This window comes from Myotis daubentonii, chromosome 1, assembly GCF_963259705.1.
Source record: "Myotis daubentonii chromosome 1, mMyoDau2.1, whole genome shotgun sequence".
Lineage (NCBI taxonomy): Eukaryota > Metazoa > Chordata > Mammalia > Chiroptera > Vespertilionidae > Myotis > Myotis daubentonii.
The window spans coordinates 42,350,373-42,368,133 of NC_081840.1; positions in this window are offsets into that span (position 1 = coordinate 42,350,373).

The window sequence follows — 17,761 nt, forward strand, 5'->3', positions numbered from 1 at the left end:
TTACTTTATTTTTATTGACTTCTGAGAGAAAGGGAGAGGGATAGAGAGATAGAAACATCAATGATGAGAGAGAATCATTGACTGGCTGCCTCCTGCACTCTCCCCACTGGGAATAGAGCCCAGGACCCGGGCACGTGCCCTGAGAATCGAACCATGACCTCCTGGTTCATGGGCAGATGCTCAAGCACTGAGCCACGCCAGCTGGGCAAACCTGTGCTCTTAAGCTTATACAGATGTTATTTTGAAATAGTGAAGAAAAAAATTTTGAGAAGCCTGAATGTCCCTGAGTGAGTTAGTTAATATTATTTTAAACCCACACTGTGGGAAACAATGATAAAGAAAGCCCTGGCCGGTTTAGCTCAGTGGATAGAGCGACGGCCTGTGGACTGAAGAGTCCCGGGTTCAATTCCGGTCAAGGGCAAATACTGTGGGTTCTATCCCCAGGGGGAGGCGTGCAGGAGGCAGGTGACTGATGATTCCTTCTCATCATTGATGTTTCTATCTCTCTCTCTCTCTCCCTCTCCCTTCCTCTCTGAAATCAATAAAGATATATTTTAAAAAAAAAGAATGAAGTAAATTTTCATGTATCAAACTCAACATATGTCCATAATGTATTATCCTGTAAAAAAATTAAAAGGAGGCTGCCGGGCAGTTTGCACAGCATGAGTACATTTTAATGTAGGTGAATATGTGCTGTATCAATCAGGTAGGCAGATGATAGATAGACAGATAAATAGATCCTATATAATAAAAGGCTAATACGCAAATAGACCAAACGGTAGAACAACCGAACAACCGGTCGCTATTATGTGCACTCACCACCAGGGGGCGTGCAGGGAATATGGTGGGCTTTGGCAGCAGGCGACAGAGCGCGGAACATGGTGGGCGGGATGGTGGTGAGTGGGGGCGGCAGGCCAAGGCGGGCTGGTTGCTGTCATTGTGTTGAGCCTCTGGTGGTTACTGAAAATTCTTTGCTCCCACATGCCATGGTCCTGCCTGGCACTTGCACCTGCTGCCAGCGCTGGAGCTGCCGCTTGCACCCGCTGCTGGTGCCCAGCACTGGCCCTGATTGCTCTGCACTGTCGGTGGGTGCGAGTGGCGGCTGCCGGCCCCAATCACCCCTGAGGACTTCTCCACCTCCCCCAGCTCCTGAGGGGCGATTGGGGCAGCAGCGGCCACTCACACCCACTGATGGAGCTGGCCCCACGTGCACTGGCCTCAATTGCTCCGCACAGTCAGCGGGTGCAAGCTGGGCCGGTGCTGTCAGTGCATGGGAGCGGTGGTGGCAGGAGCAGGGCTGCTGGCAGACAGGGGACCAGGGGGCCACGGCAGGAGGGGCTGGGCAGGGGTGCAAAGGATGGTCTGAGACCCGCCCCTGTGCCCACCACAGCCTCTTGGCCCACAGTTCCTTTCAAGGTGCATGAATTCGTGCACTGGGTCTCTAGTAGAATGGTCTAGATAACTAAACAATTAAGGATATTCACCCCAAATACTCCTGGATGTGAGAGAGTGATGGGGAAGGACTCCATTCTGTATACTTCCAAATTACTTGAATCATTAAAATAATGAGCATGTTCTGATATGAGCTTCTTGTTGTTGTCAAGAGGACATTTAAGCCCTGGCCATACAGCTCAGTTGGTTAGGGTATCATCCCAATACGCTGATCCCCCATCAGGGCACATATAAGAAACAACCCATGAATACATAATTAAGTGGAACAACAAATCAATGTTTCTCTCTCTCTCTCTCTCTCTCTCTCTCTCTCTCTCTCTCTCTCAAATCAATCAGTAAAAAATGTATATTAAAAAAATAGGGCATTTAATTCCATACTCCTAAAATTTTACTTCTTCTCTGAACCAATGTCATCAAAAGTGGTTGGGTGTAAAGTACGTATAGACCGTGTGATTTAATGAAAAGAAAAAAAGAACCAACTCAGATTCAGAAATAAGTAACACTGACCCACACTGCCAAACTCCTTGGAAAATGATAAGGCAGGATTGGCTACTAAAGTCACTTAACAAAAACTGATACTCTTCAAATGATTAAGAGATACTTCAATTTTTCTTTAGCATTTTTAGTATTGTTTCCTCCATTTGTAAGTTATTTTTACTCCCTAGAATCTTCCCAAGCTGACTTGAATCTCTCTCTAAACACCTGCCAATTAAAGTAAAATTTAAGATATTTTGCAGTGTGACGTGCAAGGTGTCCATGAAGGGGGCTCCTATTTTGAAAGGTCCAGTGTAGGCTGAGATGGTGGGTTAGGGCCTGGGCTAGTCCACCCGTGTTTTCAGGAGAGAATGGCACAGCTGCCAGAAGAGAGGGGCCCTCTGGCACCAAGATGCCCACCTGGGAAGGAACCCTGTCCTACCCTCTCACACTCATTGACAGTGGTGCTCTCCAGGAAGGAGGAGAATCACTGAAAGATGCAGGTTGGACCTTTGGATAAAGTAATTTGAAAACGTATAAAGGTAATTCTTTTTAAAGAACTTTAAATCTTATTTTTCAATTGCAGTTTACATTCGGTGTTATTCTGTGTTAGTTTCAGATGTACAGCATAGTGGTGACAATCGTATACTTTACAAACTGCCCCCCCCCCCGATATTTCCAGTAGCCAACTGGCACTGTACACAGTTATCACAATATTATTGACTATATTCCCCATGCTGTACTTTACATCCCCGTGACTGCTCTGTAACTACCAATCTGTGCTCCTTAGTCATATTTGAAGAAACCCAAAACACTAATTCGGAAGATTATATGCACCCCCTGTGTTCACTGTGGCATTATTTACAATAGCCAAGATACGGAAGCCGCCCAAGTGCCCTTCCATAGGCAAGTGGATGAAAAAGTGGTGGTACAGCCAGGACGCAGCCAATCAATGATTCTCTTTCATCATTGATGCTTCTATCTCTCCATCTCCCCCCTTTCTGAAATCAATTTTAAAATAATAATAAAAAAATGTGTATCGTGGGTGCCCTGTTTTACTGGGCCATGCCTCACCTCCTCATTTATTGTTCTTCCCTGGTATCTTGGAGGTGACTTGAAGGGGTTTTTTGAACTGATACGGCTCCTGAACTTGCAAATTCCCTTTGTGTCCAGAAGCCACACTCAGTAGGCAAAATAAATAGCCCCAATATTTTATCAGTGCTTTTTTATAACAGAACTTTTAAAAATTTATACTGGCTTATGGTTCAGAACTCTGTTCTCCACACCGTAGTTGCTTCCTGGTTGGAGGAAGGAACCACGGTTTGTCACTGATGGATTATGTGACTGAGGAAGCTTCTCCACTTGTCATGCTAGCCCTAGCCTACCTCTTTCTTGACCACCTCTCTCAGAATTGACCTCTTTTTCCCTCTCTGAATTCCTGCAACAGTCACTCATTCATTCTGAACTCAATATACTTAGTAACTATCTTATTAATGACACACTGGTACTATGCCAGGTGCTGGATATGAGATGAGGAACAAGACAGACATGGTCCATCCATCAGTGAGCTTACAGAGCTACCTTCACTCTTAGAAGAGACAATTACATAAGTCGTGAAGTGTGGTGAGTGTTAGACTGGGGAAGTCAAAGTTGCTGAGGTGTTACAGCATAGTAAGATGCTAGGAAAGTTCCAGGACAAGCAGCCTAGGGAAACTGAGACAGATAGTTAAACAGCAGTTTGTGGCCACTAGTAAGTCCTATCTTCTCTAAACCAAGGATACTTAAGAGTAAATGGTTTGTACTTTTCCCCAACTAGAGGGTAAATATCTTAAATCACCCTACTCAGGGAGACAGATAACAGAAATCCAATTAAGTGCAAATTGCCAACCACACCCAAGGACAGAGAAATGAACAGAATAAATCCCATTTTGGTACATCAGCATAAAGCTGATGGATGTTCTATTGACCCACCACTAAGACCTCCCCTAAATGCCCAGCCTTAGACCCTCTGAGAATGAAGGTCCCAGTGCACTCTCCCTCCAGGGAGCCCTTCCTTCTCCCTTCCCTCCCCCACAGACACTAAGGGACCTCACCTCTAAGGGACCCCATGATATTTTTGCTACAGTCAATAAATTCTTTTTATTTTATTTTATTTTATTTTATTTTATTTTATTTTATTTTATTTTATTTTATTTTATTTTATTTTATTGATTTTCCACAGAGAGGAGGGGAGAGGGATAGAGAGTCAGAAACATTGATGAGAGAGAAACATCGATCAGCTGCCTCCTGCACACTCCCCACTGGGGATGTGCCTGCAACCAAGGCACATGCCCTTGATCGGAACCGAACCTGGGACCCTTCAGTCCGCAGGCCGACGCTCTATCCACTGAGCCAAACCGGTTAGGGCATACAGTCAATAAATTCTTGCTTGATTTTCTACACTTTGTCTCTTGATTGAAATCTTTCCCTCAAGAAAACAAGAACGGAAGTCTCCGCATGTCACCTGTAACCAGGGAGTAGCAAGGTGTAGGTTCTAATCTATTCCAGGAAAAGGAAGGACCTTTTGGGGGACGTGGCATCGAAGCTAAGATCTAAAGGATAAAACGAAATTCGCCAGACCAAGAGAGTGGGCAGGAGTGATGCAAGCAGAGGGGACAAGGTGTACAAAGGCCAGGAAGCAAGAGCATGCCTGGAAACAGCTCCGGAAATCAGGAAAACAAAGCAAGAAAGAAGTACCTGTGCGAGACGTCTTCAGACGCCAGTCAATTCTCCAACACCAGCTGAGTGTTTAACAATTCAATTCTGAACTAACTACTTAGAGTTGGTGCAAACCCCACAGTTAGTGCAGACCCCACAAAACCGCCCCTATCTCAGATGCTAGTTGCAGTCTCAGGCCACCTATATTTCTGACTGACAATAAATTGGAGGTTCCCACTATTCCCTCCTTGCGTTTGATAATTTGTTATATCAGCTCACAGAAATCAGGAAGGCACTTTACTTGCCAGTTTATTATAAAGGATACAAGTCAATAGCCAGATGAAGAGGTTCAGAGGGAGAGGTCAGGAAGGTCCCCAGCACAGGAAGTTGGGATACACCACCCTCCAAGCACATGGATGTAGCCACCAACTCTAAACCTCTTGGGATCTTGTTTTTTATAGTCCTTAATCTCCAGCCTCCTCTCCCCAACTTCCAGGAGGTCAGTGGGTGGAGCTGGAAGTTCCCACCTTCCATCACTTGACTAGCCCCATCCTGAGGTTATCTAGGGGCCCCACCCTAAGTCTCTGTATTAATATAAACTCAAGTGTGATAGAAAGTGACTCCTTGCCCTAGCCGGTCTGGCTCACTGGATAGAGTGTTGGCCTGCGGACTCAAGGGTCCCGGGTTCGATTCCGGTCAAGGGCATGTACCTTGGTTGCGGGCACATCCCCAGCAGGGAGTGTGCAGGGGGCGGCTGATCAATGTTTCTCTCTCATTGATGTTTCTGACTCTCTATCCCTCTCCCTTCCTCTCTGTAAAAAATCAATAAAATATATAGAAAAAAAGAAAGTGACTCCTTATGAATAACAGAAGATACACCTACCATTCAGGAAATCCCAAGGGTTTTAGGGGCTCTGGGACAGGAAAAGAAACAAAGACCAAATGTTTATTTTATTATACAGCATTCTACAGGAGCAAAGAGTTTCAGGTAACAAATGGGAAGAAATGAGACTTGAGAAAAAGGAGACAAGCTAGACTCGTAGATGAGGTTACAGAATTCTACTTCAGATTACGCATTGGGGAGCCACCAAGTATAAAGTAGGGGAGTGACAGAGATGAGGTTTACATGTTATAAAAATTACACTGTTTGGAGAACTAATTAGAGGGACAAGCCTGGAGTCAGGCGACTAGTAAGAAAGCTATTATAGTAATCCTGGTGGAGACAATGATGGCCTTGGGAGATCCTGAAGATGGAAAGAAGTGGGTGGAGTCATGAGAAGGTTGAGCCAGGAATGCACTGTGATTGCTATCATTCTTCCAACAATTAATTGTGCTCTTCCTTCAAACTTTTACTTTTATACAAGGCCCAGTGCACAAAATTCCTGCACTGGTAGGGTCTCCAAGCCTGGCTGGTGATCAGGGCCGATCAGGGCCGATCAGGGCCTTCCTTTCCCCTGCTGCTGGCTGCCAGCCAGGGCCTTTCTTCATTCCATGTTGCCCCCTGGTGGTCAGCACATGTCATAGTGAGTGGTCAAACCCCAGTTGGTCGAACACCCAAGGGGACAATATGCATAATAGCCTCTTATTATATAAGGACTTATTCCTGCTTCTTTAATACTGTTGTTTGACTTTTCATGCATTTTTTTATCTTATCTCTCCAACATTCCTTAAGAACTAAGATTACCTCTCATATCTAATCCAAATTTAATACTTTGTTCTTTTGGGCCTTAGTTTCCTCATTATGGAGTTGATCATCTATGGTTTTCTGGCTTCATGGGACTATTTTGAAGACCCAATGTTCAATGAGATAAGACGAAGTAGCTTTAAGTAACATGCTAAACACTAGATGATTATTATCCTAAAGAAATTCCATAGCTGCATTAGATTAGCACTGCCCAGAGTTTATGTTGGTCAGTAGTCAGTCAGAAAAAAGAAGGAAAAAGCTGGTGCACTCTCCTTGTGTGGTTGATTCTTAAATTGTGACTGAAGTTTAATCAATAGTAGCAAGATAATATCGATTTCACCCAGAGAGAAGCCTGGAAAAATGTTTACCATAATAATAGACAGGAATTGGATAGCTGATGGTTTCAGATGTCTACTGGGGAAATCCTAACACCTCAACTCTATATCTAATAGGTGTTGTTAAGAAAAAGTGAATCTGAAGATCTATTTGACTTCATTGAGTGATTCATGAGTTGGGCCGCATCCCATCTAGCAACTAGACAGGGTGCCAAGGGGTTGTACAAAATGGATGGTTTTTATAGGAAGAAGGTGGCACAAGGGAGCTATTAACAAAAAGAAGAGAGATGATTATTTGGGGGCAGAGACATCATTCCTTTGGAGAAAGGGTTTCTATTGTGCAGATTGCCTCTTCTTTCTTGGGGGACGGAGAGGGTCCACAGGACAGGTTACTTTGCTGGTGTTTGACCAGAGAATTCCAGACTGTTTATTAAGATTATGCTTCTGGGAAAGGTAGATCCTGCAATTAGATCTGGTATTAAATCTAGGACTGGTATCCTGCTCATTTAGCAGGAGTGACACCATTTTGGGCCTGTGGTGTTCTGAACCCCATCTCATAAGGTAGGAAAAACCCTTTCTCCAAGATTCCTGTGAATTCCCTGGACTTGTAAGCCTGCATCACCTCTGCCTTTGCTTTCTTCTGGCTGCACCTTTATCTCTACCCCAGAATTGTCCCCAGAGTTAAACACAGCCCTTTCTTGTTGATGCCCAATAACCCTGCTCCCACAGGGTAGCTTTGTGTAATAGACATTTACTGGAGACTTGGGGGAATGGGTTACATTATAAAGAGGGTGGATTGCGGAACTGCAGTCCAGAGATCTGTTATTAAAAAGCTTCCCCAGAGAAAAGATGGTGGCATAGGTAAACACCTGAAATTGCTGCCTCGCACAACCACTTCAAAAATACAACTAAAAGACAAAACAGACATCATCCAGAACCACAGGAAGGCTGGCTGAGTGGAAATTCTACAACTAGAAGGAAAGAGAAAAGCACACTGAGACTCCGAGGAGGTGCGGAAGTAAAGTACAGAGGTACGGATGTGCACGTGGAAAGGGCTGGCAACTGAGGGCGCGGTTGTCTTTTTCAATCAGGAGGGAGACACAAGCTCCCAACTGCTCTGAACTCCAGTTCCAGACAAGTCTCTGGGGACTCAGACTCATACAGGGAGAAACTGGACTGTCTGGCATCTGTCGGAACTCTTGGGCGGCTTTCTCTCAGAGGTGCTTACAGCGATTACCGCAGGACACTGAGACATGGGGCCCCTTAGGGCAGGGCTGAGGATCAGCCATAGCTGTTTGCTCTGCCCTGTTGATTCCCTGAGACCCCACCAGACCCAAGCTGTGCACAGAGACTTTTGCATATGAATAACCTGGCCCTTTGCAATCTAAAATTACCTAACAAACTGCAGCTGGGTCAGAGAGACCCAGAACATCCAAAAGAAGGCCCAAGGTCCCACAGCAGCTTGCATTGCTTCACAGCTGGGCCTCATATGGGCACCTCCAAATCCCAAACTAAGAAGAGGAATCTGCAGATCTCTCCTTAGCTCCTGCTGGGTAGCCTCATGCAGAGGCTAAATTAGCACCTCCTTAGATATCCAAGTGCCAGTGTACCCAGTGGTCAGAGTGGGACCATCCAGATTACAACTCCTCAGATCCATAAGGGACACACTCAGGGGGCAGACTCAGTGAGCACCAAAGCCCCACTGAAGCAAGCCTTGCCCCATAAGGGTGTCTCCAGCACAGAAGTTCTCCCACCATAGACACAGCTGATTCTCACAGCCAATTGACTTGGAGGTCAATTCCTCCCAGTGATACCAACTACAATCAAGGCTTAACTAAAACAAGACTGTGCACACAACCCACAAAGGGGTGCACCAAGAGTGTCTACCTCAGGTAATTGGGGAGGCTGAGCCACTGGGCCCTATAGGACACCTAGCACAGAAAGCCACCCTATCAACACAGGGAAGCATAAAAAATGCGGAGACAAAGAAACAGGTAACAAATGACAGGAATGGAGGAAAGCAAACTACTGGATATAGCGTTCAAAACCACGGTTATAAGGTTTTTCAAGAATTTTCTAGAAACTGCGGATAAATTTAGTGAGACCCTCAATAAATCTAGTGAGACCCTCAAGGATATGAAAAAGGACCAACTAGAAATTAAGCATACACTGACTGAAATAAAGAATATTATACAGAGATCCAACAGCAGACTAGAGGATCCCAAGAATCAAGTCAAAGATTTGAAATACAAAGAAGTAAAAAACTCCCAACCGCAAAAGCAAAAAGAATCCAAAAATGAAGATAGTGTAAGGAGCCTCTGGGACAACTTCAAGGGAACCAATATCCAAATTATAGGAGTGCAAGATATTGAAAACCTATTTGAAGAAATAATGACAGATAATTTCCCCTAGCTGGTGAAAGAAATAGACTTACAAGTCCAGGAAGTGCAGAGAACCCCAAACAAAAGGAATCCAAAGAGGACCACACCAAGACACATCATAATTAAAATGCCAAGAGCAAAAGACAAAGAGAGAATCTTAAAAGCAGCAAGAGAAAGAAACTCAGTTACCTACAAGGGAGTATCCATACGATTGTCAGCTGATTTCTCAACAGAAACTATGCAGGCCAGAAGGGAATGGCAAGAAATATTCAAAGTGATGAATAGCAAGAACCTACAACCAAGATTACTTTACCCAGCAAAGCTATCATTCAGAATTGAAGGTCAGATGAAGAGCTTCACAGATAAGAAAAAGCTAAAGGAGTTCATCGCCACCAAACCAGTATTATATGAAATGCTGAAAGGTATTCTTTAAGAAGAGGAAGAAGAAGAAAAAGGTAAAGATACAAATTATGAACAAGTACACATCTATCAACAAGTGAATCTAAAAATCAAGTGAATAAGTAATCTGATGAACAGAATAAACTGGTGAATATAATAGAATCAGGGGCATAGAAAGGGAATGGACTGACAATTCTCAGGGGGAAAGGGGTGTGAGGGTGCAGGAAGATACTGGACAAAAATTGTACACCTATGGATGAGGACAGTGGGCAGAGGTAAGGGCAGAGGGTGGGGTGGGAACCGGGTGAAGAGGAGCTATGGGGGAAAAAAGAGGAACATCTGTAATAATCTGAACAATAAAGATTTAATTTTTTAAAAAAAGCTTTCCCAATTTTCTACCCACTAGGGCTTTAGTCTCTGGCCATATTCCTTAGTTTTGCTTTTTTCCTCTCTCTTTTGTTCTTCCTGATCCCCAAATTCTTGTTCACTTCTTAGGGGGAACAGTTACATTATCCTTGTTTTTTCCTCCCCACCCATGTCCTCAAAGCCTCACCTTTTACCCCAAGGGGCCTATCAAGGTATTTTCCTAAACAATGACACTTCCTTTCCTAAAAGGAACTCTGGTGCCAGCTGATAAAACAATAACTTCTCTTATCTGCTACAACAATGACAAGGTTGCCAAATCATGTTTATTCTTTGGGAGATCTGACATTAGTTGGGTCTTCTGGCCAATGAGAAAAGTAACTCTGGTTTCCAGCCATTATGTCATTTGATTTGATGCTCACAAGTTTGGGAGAAAAAAAAGGTAGTTCTGATTAGCCCGTTTTATGAGGAAAAGTGTTCGGAAATGTTGGGTGACTGTTGAATACGCTTCTGAGCTAGAGCTTGAACCTTGATCTCAGCTCATTCAATTCTGTTTCCCTTGAGAGTTTTCATGAAGACAGAAAATATCTCTTGTTTGTTAGTCAAGTGAGCTGTTTTGAGAATGAACTTGGTGCCCCTGTGTAGAAGGTCAAAAGAGACACGGGTTATTTGACAGATAGGTTTTTGCATAAGTGCTGGAGGAAAAGATAAGCTGTCAGCAAATGCTTTTCTGTGTTGAGACTGAAATGTTATTCCCCCAAGATAACTATCTTGAGGCTGTTGAGAATGGCTAAGGGTAGGGAGGGGTCCAGCAGGGCTGCTGGGACCCACTTCTCAAGGCCTCTCTCTGCCAGGGACACCGAATCCTCTCCTCTCACATCTGTACCCTATCCTCTTCCAAGGCCCACTTTCTATTCCCAAACATCCGCTGGAAAGCCACCCCTGCCAGCCACACAGGACTGCATCTCTCTCTCCTGGGAATCCACTGGCAATTGCTCCCTGCTTTGCACCATTCGTGTGTTCTAGATCAGTGACTTTCAAAACTAGTTGATTGTGACCCACAGAGAAAAACACATATTTTATCTTGTATCTCAGTACAAACACACCACCCTCTCCCTCTCTCTCTCACACACAGAGCAATACACACATGTATACTACTGAACACAGTTTCATACACAGATACTCACCCTTATTTTGTGTTTCTACTTAATTCTGTTCTATTCTACTAAAAATGCTGGTTGCAACTCACTCAGTCAATTTCATGACCCACTAAGAATAAGTATTCTTAAACTCTTGGCAATTCAGAGTGTGGTGTTGTATTGTATACCGCAGCCCACCTCCCCCTTCTCCCTTTCTATGGCTTCTGATTTTTGAGTTCAGTTACCTTCATATGGCAGCTGAATACTCCCAGCAACTTCTCATTAGCCTCCTTACCCTTCGTCTCTCTCTCTCTTTTCCAACCTCCCCATGAATTTTTCTCAAATGCAATTCTCATTTGATCACTCTGATGCTTAAACACCTCTTGAGGCTTTCCTGCCACTTAAAAGTGCATTGCAGCCACCTGGTGTGGCTCAGTGGTTGAGTGCGGACCCATGAACCAAGAGGTCACACAGGATCGATTCCTGGTCAGGGCACATGCCCAGGTTGCAGGCTCGATCCCCAGTAGGGGATGTGCAGGAGGCAGCTGATTGATCTCTCTCTCTCTCACCGATGTTTCTATCTCTCTATCCCTCTCCCTTCCCCTCTCTCAAAAAATCAGTAAAAACTTATTTTTAAAAGCAGTGCATTCCAAATAAATAGCCTAAGTATAAGATCCCTTGCAGACTTCTGTCCACTCGCCACCTTCTCCTTGGTTTCAGCAACTTAAGGACTTATGGATTTCCTCCCCATCCACACCCACACCATGCCAGTGTCCTTCTCAGTGACTTTGCACATGCTGTTCCCTGACTGGAATGCCTCCTCTCTCTTCTCTGGTGGAAAATTGCTTTCACTCCAAGAACTCAGATTACTAGAAAGAAGGAAATCCTGCCATTTATGACAACATGGACGTTGAAGGCTTTATGTTTAATGAGATAAACCAGACAGAGAGAGAGACAAATATTGCATGATAGCACTTCTATGTGGAATCTTAATAGTGGTTACTAGTGATGGGGGGAGGGGGGGAATGTTGGTCAAAGGATACAACTTGTGGTAAGTACATTCTGGAGATCTAATGCCCAGCAAGGTGATTATAGTCAACAGTGTATTACAGGCTTCAAAAATGCTAAGAGACCAGATCTTAAATGCCCTCAGCACACACACAAAAAAAATGCTAATTATGAGACAGAATGAAAGTGTTGCTCTAGTTGGTTTGGCTCAGTGGATAGAGTGTTGGCCTGCGGACCAAAGGGTCCCAGGTTCAATTCCAGTCAAGGACATGTACCTTGGTTGCAGGCTCCTCCCCAGCCCGGGACCTGGTCATGGCTTGTGCAGGAAGCAATCAATCGATGTGTTTCTCTCACATAGATGTTTCTCTCTGTCTTTCCCTCTCCCTTCTACTCTACCTAAACATCAATAGAAAAATATCCTTGGGTGAGGATCAACAACAACAGAAAAAGAAAGTCTTAGCTAATACTATGGTGGTCATCATATTGCAATATATAAATGTATCAAATCAGATTCTTGTGCACAATGTCGTATATCACTTACATCTCAATAAACACAGAATAGAACTCAGATTGCCTGTCACCATGAGGTCTTCCTCTGTCTTCTGTGCTTGGCTGTGTATATGGCTCTGATATAGTCCTTACTGTACTGACTTGTAATTAGTTATTCAAGCATCTGCATTCCTCAGTAAACCAAGGTCAGTGTCTTGCATATCTCAATCTGTTCTATGTCACTGGCACCTAATGTATTAATGAAATGTCATTGTCCAACAGATGTTAATTAAAAATTAGCAAAAGGACACAGTTTTTCAGTTCCATATCATTAATTAAATTTCTCCCATTTTGTATGATCTTAGTCTTTCTGGACATTTTATTGATCCAGTTACATACTACACACGTGCACAAGCATGCATTCATGTGCGCATGTTGAGGGGAGTGGAGAGGGTGGATTTTGGAAATAACAGTCTATCTGTAGTTCCTGATGCACATTATGTCCACCCCAGCCAGAAGTATTTTTCAAAATATATTTTTTATTGATTTCAGAGAGGAAGGGAGAGGGAAAGATAGAAACATCAATGATGAGAATCATTGATCGGCTGCCTCCTGCAGGACCCCAACTGGGAATCTAGTTCGTAACCTGGTCATGTGCCCTTGACCAGAATTGAACCCAGAACCCTTCAGTCTGCAGGCCGATGCTCTATCCACTGAGTCAAACCTGCTAGGGCTCAGCCAGGAGTATGTATTGCCCAGGGGAACATCATGATTCTGATAGCAGAAATTTTCTTTTAAAGTCATGGCTGAGACAATAGTTTGAAATCCAAGAGTTTTGATTTGAAGAGGAGAAAGGGCTCAGTAGCACAGGAAGCAGGTCACAGGGTTTATGCCACAAGCAGTAGACGGGGACAGGGATCGGTGAAGAGCCCATGTACCCTGCTCCTCCATAGGCAGGATCAGGATGTGGGCCACTCGGAGTGGGAGGAGGTCAGTGGGTGGGACCAGACCTGGAAGGATCAGGGAAGGCTAAGTCAGCCTCCAGGGGACCAAGCTCAGCCCAGGCCCCGGTGTAAATCTGTTGCCACCTTTGCTTGTGCAGGGACCCATGTGCGCTGTGCATCTCAGTGGTGGGGAGCTGGGAGTCTCCTGCCAGGACCCTACCTGTCAAGTATCCAATAGAAGTGACACCTGTCCAAAATCTGTTCACCCCATCCAACGACCCACGTGAGTGTGGGGACATGCGATCAAGAGGGGCAGTGATGATGGGGGAGGAAAAGGCCCATGACCCATGCCTTGGTGAACCGAACAGAGCAAGCCTGAGGTTCCATCCCAAGAGCAACAGTTGGTGGCAAATCCTAAGCTTTCACATGTCTTTGGAATATCTTTTATTTTAAATCTTCATCCGAGGATAGTCTTTCCACTGATTTTTTTTTTTTTTTTTTTTTTTTTTTTTTTTTTTTAGAGTGGGAGGAAGGGAGGAGGGCAGAGAGAGAGAGAAACATTGATGTGAGAGACACATGGATCGGTTCCTCCCACATGCGCCTGGGGCCGGGGATTGAACCCTGGACCCTTCAGTTCTCAGGCCCATGCTCTAACCACTGAGAAACCGGCCAGGGATGGAATATCTTTAAAACTAGAAAGTACCTTCCTCTCTTATTGAAAAAGGTTATTATGGAAAAATGCAGCTATTAAAAAAGTATAGAATTTATCTGTTATCCCATCAACCTGAGATAACTACTGGGGTCTTCTCAGTCCTCCCAAACATTTTCTCTGCACTGCATGGAATTTTAATTGTAAAGTAGAGTAGAACCTCATCGAGAGCAAGAACCACATCTTGGTCATTTCCTTAGTCCCAGCACCTGGGATAATACTTGGTGTAGAAAAGGCACTTGATAAAATTGTTTTGAATGAAAACTGTCTCAAATCTTCCAGTAGGCGAGGGGCGGTGGGGGCGGGGGACTAACCCATTGTCATTATCATTGCAGATGGTTTAGCCAAAGGAGGAACAAATGTGTGAGAGGCTGGTGGGGGACGAGTTAGGGTGGGCGACCCTCGGGTGCGTGGGGACTTGCACGTGACAGTGCCAAGCAGCCCCACGGGGCAGCCAGGTGTTTCAGTGATGCAAGGACACAAGCGTTCTAAGAAGCCCTGCCTCTGTCAGCAAGTCCAGAGGACACTTACTAAGCAGGTGCGGCCAGCATTGTCTCAGGTCCCCTGTTGGGGGTGGTGCTGGTTTGAGAGAGGCACGAAGAACCTTGCCCACCTCTGCGGAGGGCCCATCTGTTGGCAGCGGGTGCCTCATCTCCCACCCCAGCTCTGGTTCCATGTCTGGGAGCTCCCCCTCTTCCCCCTCCACATGCACCCACATCCGGGCCCCAAGATGCCCATTCTGAAGTCCTGACCACTGCCCCACCTCCCCATCTGCCCTTGGGCCGCTGCCTCACCAGCTCCTACCCGGCTCCTTGTTTCAGGGCTGTCCTCAACCCGCTCCCCCTCGCAGCTGCCATTCCTGCTTCCAGTCCTTCCTTGGCTCCCATCTAGGACTCAGGGCTTCGGAGGCCTGGCTGTGACCCCGGGGCTGTATCCGCGCCTGGGACGCTGCTCCTGTTTCTCTCATCAGGAACTTCCCGGACCCTGAGCCCTGAGCGGACTGGAGCTGCTCCGGACAGCACTGGCCTGAACCCCTGCTCCCTCCCCCCCTCCCCCCTCACTTCCTCCCCTCCCTTCAAGTTCCTGGCTTTTCCTTCAGCCACCTCCTCGGCCCCAAGCCTAATCTAATTGCGGACTCTTCAGGCTCCTCCCTGTCATTGTCCCTCAGTGGGAAAGTTGCTCAAGGTCACATCACAGGTCAGGGGCTGGGCTGGGACCAGAGCCTACATCCAGCCCCTTTCCAACTACTCCGGGCAGGTGAGGTGAGCGCCCTCCCCTGGCCGCTCCTTGGAGACAGGTCAGGGCAGAGTCGGCTGCCCCCTTTAGAGTGAGTGTCCCTTCTCCTAGACTTGGGACCTTTCACATCCTGGCTATTCTGTGTGCCTGCTTGGTCATGAGTCCCCGGTGCCTCTGGTTGGGTCATTAATTCTGGGGTGGGGTGGGGTGGGGTGGGGTGGGGTGGGGTGGCAGGTGGCAGAAGAGACCCAGTTAGGAAAAATGGGCTTGATAGAAGGCCACAATCTGCCACCTGCTGGCTAGAGTCAAGCTCCTAGCAATCTCCTCCTGGTCCTTGAATCTTGCCTTAAGCCAGTGGTTCTCAACCTTCCTAATGCCCTGGCCCTTCAATACAGTTCCCCATGTTGTGGTGACGCCCAATTTCATTGTTACAAATTGAACATAATTACAGCATAGTGATTAATCACAAAAACAATATGTAATTATAGATGTGTTTTCCGATGGTCTTAGGCGACCCCTGTGTAAGGGTCGTTCGATCCCCAAAGGGGTCGCGACCCACAGGTTGAGAACCGCTGCCTTAAGCACTGTGACCTTGAAATCTGGGATCTCTGTCCTCATCTTCCTCCTCCCACGTGGGCCCTCTCCTTTTCATTGTCCCTGTTTCCATCACTCAATCTGGTCACCCCGTTCACATTAGCAACCCAGTCCCAGGGATCTGAGTAGGAAGAGGGTTGGGGCTAGGGCAATGCTCAACCCAAAGGGACTATGGGCTAAAGAAGGGGGCGGGGGGAGGTGTTCCAGGCAGTGTGACAGCCAGGTCTAAGGGAGAGCCGAGACAGGGCTTCCTACAACTCCTCAGACCCGACCCTGTGGATGTTCACTTTGTGTCTCAAGGAAGGCGACCCATTTGTGTTTGTTACCGAATTAAAATTCCAAGGGAAGTCAGGCTTCAGGTTGTTCCCAAGTAGAAACGCTCATGCACAGAATACAAGGAGCTTCTGCCAACACCCCAGACAGGCGCTCTCCCCTCTCCCTCCTTGCACCACCGGCCTGCAATCCCCAGGCAGGCCAAGGAGGGAGGGAGGGAGGGAGGTGGGAATGCTTCCTGTGGTCCAGGAGTGTCAGCTCTGCTCCGTGCAGGGAGGCTGAGGGCTGGTGGTGCTGTGTGTGTGTGTGTGTGTGTGTGGGGGGGGGTGTTTCAGTATGAAGTCATTGCCCACAGGGAGGAAGCTGCCACATTTGGCACAGTCCACTGGCAGTCTGGGGTGTTTGCCCAGTACCAGGAGAGAGTCTGAAAGTGCCCAGGTCCATCCTGGGGTCTCAGGAGGCTGGCTGGATGAGAACCTGGGAGTCAGCAGATCCCACCACTGCCTACTCCACACTGAGCCAGAGGGTAAATCTCACTCCAGGGGCTGCTAGATGACACAATGCCCATGGAATGACCACTGACCAGGGCCCCTCAAGGGAAGGCCTAATTCTTTCCTGTCTCTGAGTTCCCAGCACCCAGGACTGAGTAGATCCAGCCACCCTAACGTGTTAGACTGAGTTGAAAATCCAAGTAGGTGTTGGGGGGAGGGGGGGCAGGCCAAGGGGTTCAAGGCATAACCAGGAAGGACCTCCCATAGAAGAGGAGCTTAGCCTATGTCCTCACTGGAGAAAAGAGGGGAGCAAGCACCTGGTGGGGAACATAGCAGTAAGAACAGGTTCAAAGAGCCAGAGGGACCTGCTGTCCTCTACTGTCACAATAACCAAAGCAGTGTGGTGAGCGAGGCCATAACTGGCAGCAGGATCAGCGTAACAGACCAGGCATAATATACTCTAGTACATGGAGAACCACAGGACACAGACAGCCAAGGTGGAATTGTCCCTACTGAACAAGTGCAGTTGGGAAAATGAGCTACTTGGGGGGAAACCACATTTGACCCTGATCTTGGACAATTGGCCATAATGAGTAATGATTAAAGAGCTGCCCAGTTAAGCTCAGAACTGGGGATTGGGTGGGACTGAGACACCCATGAGACAGGTCACCTGGTCCGTCTCCCTGCTCCCTGAGTCCAGGCGGTGGTTGGTGTGTGTATGCATGTGTGTGTGTGTGTGTGTGTGTGTGTGTGTGTGTGTGTGTGTGTCAGAGGCAGAGAAAACCAGCTCCGTCTTCCTCAGCCTCCCTGAAGGAGCTTATGAAGGCCAGACTCTCAGTGACTTTGCGAGCTCAGGACTCTGTGAACTAAACTCCGGGAGTGTCCTTGCTCAAATGCATGTTTAGCAAAAGTGCTTTTCTGCACCACACCCTGGAGGAAGCCTTCCAGCCGCTTCCCTTCTCCTGTTACACTTCTCCTTTGCACCACTGGTGCTAGGCCGTGGGTGGTCTTGGGGATTTGTCCCATTCTCCTACCTGCTGGTATAGCAGACACTTAAGTGTTAGAGCAGGAAGGGACCCTAACGCTGTCTTAT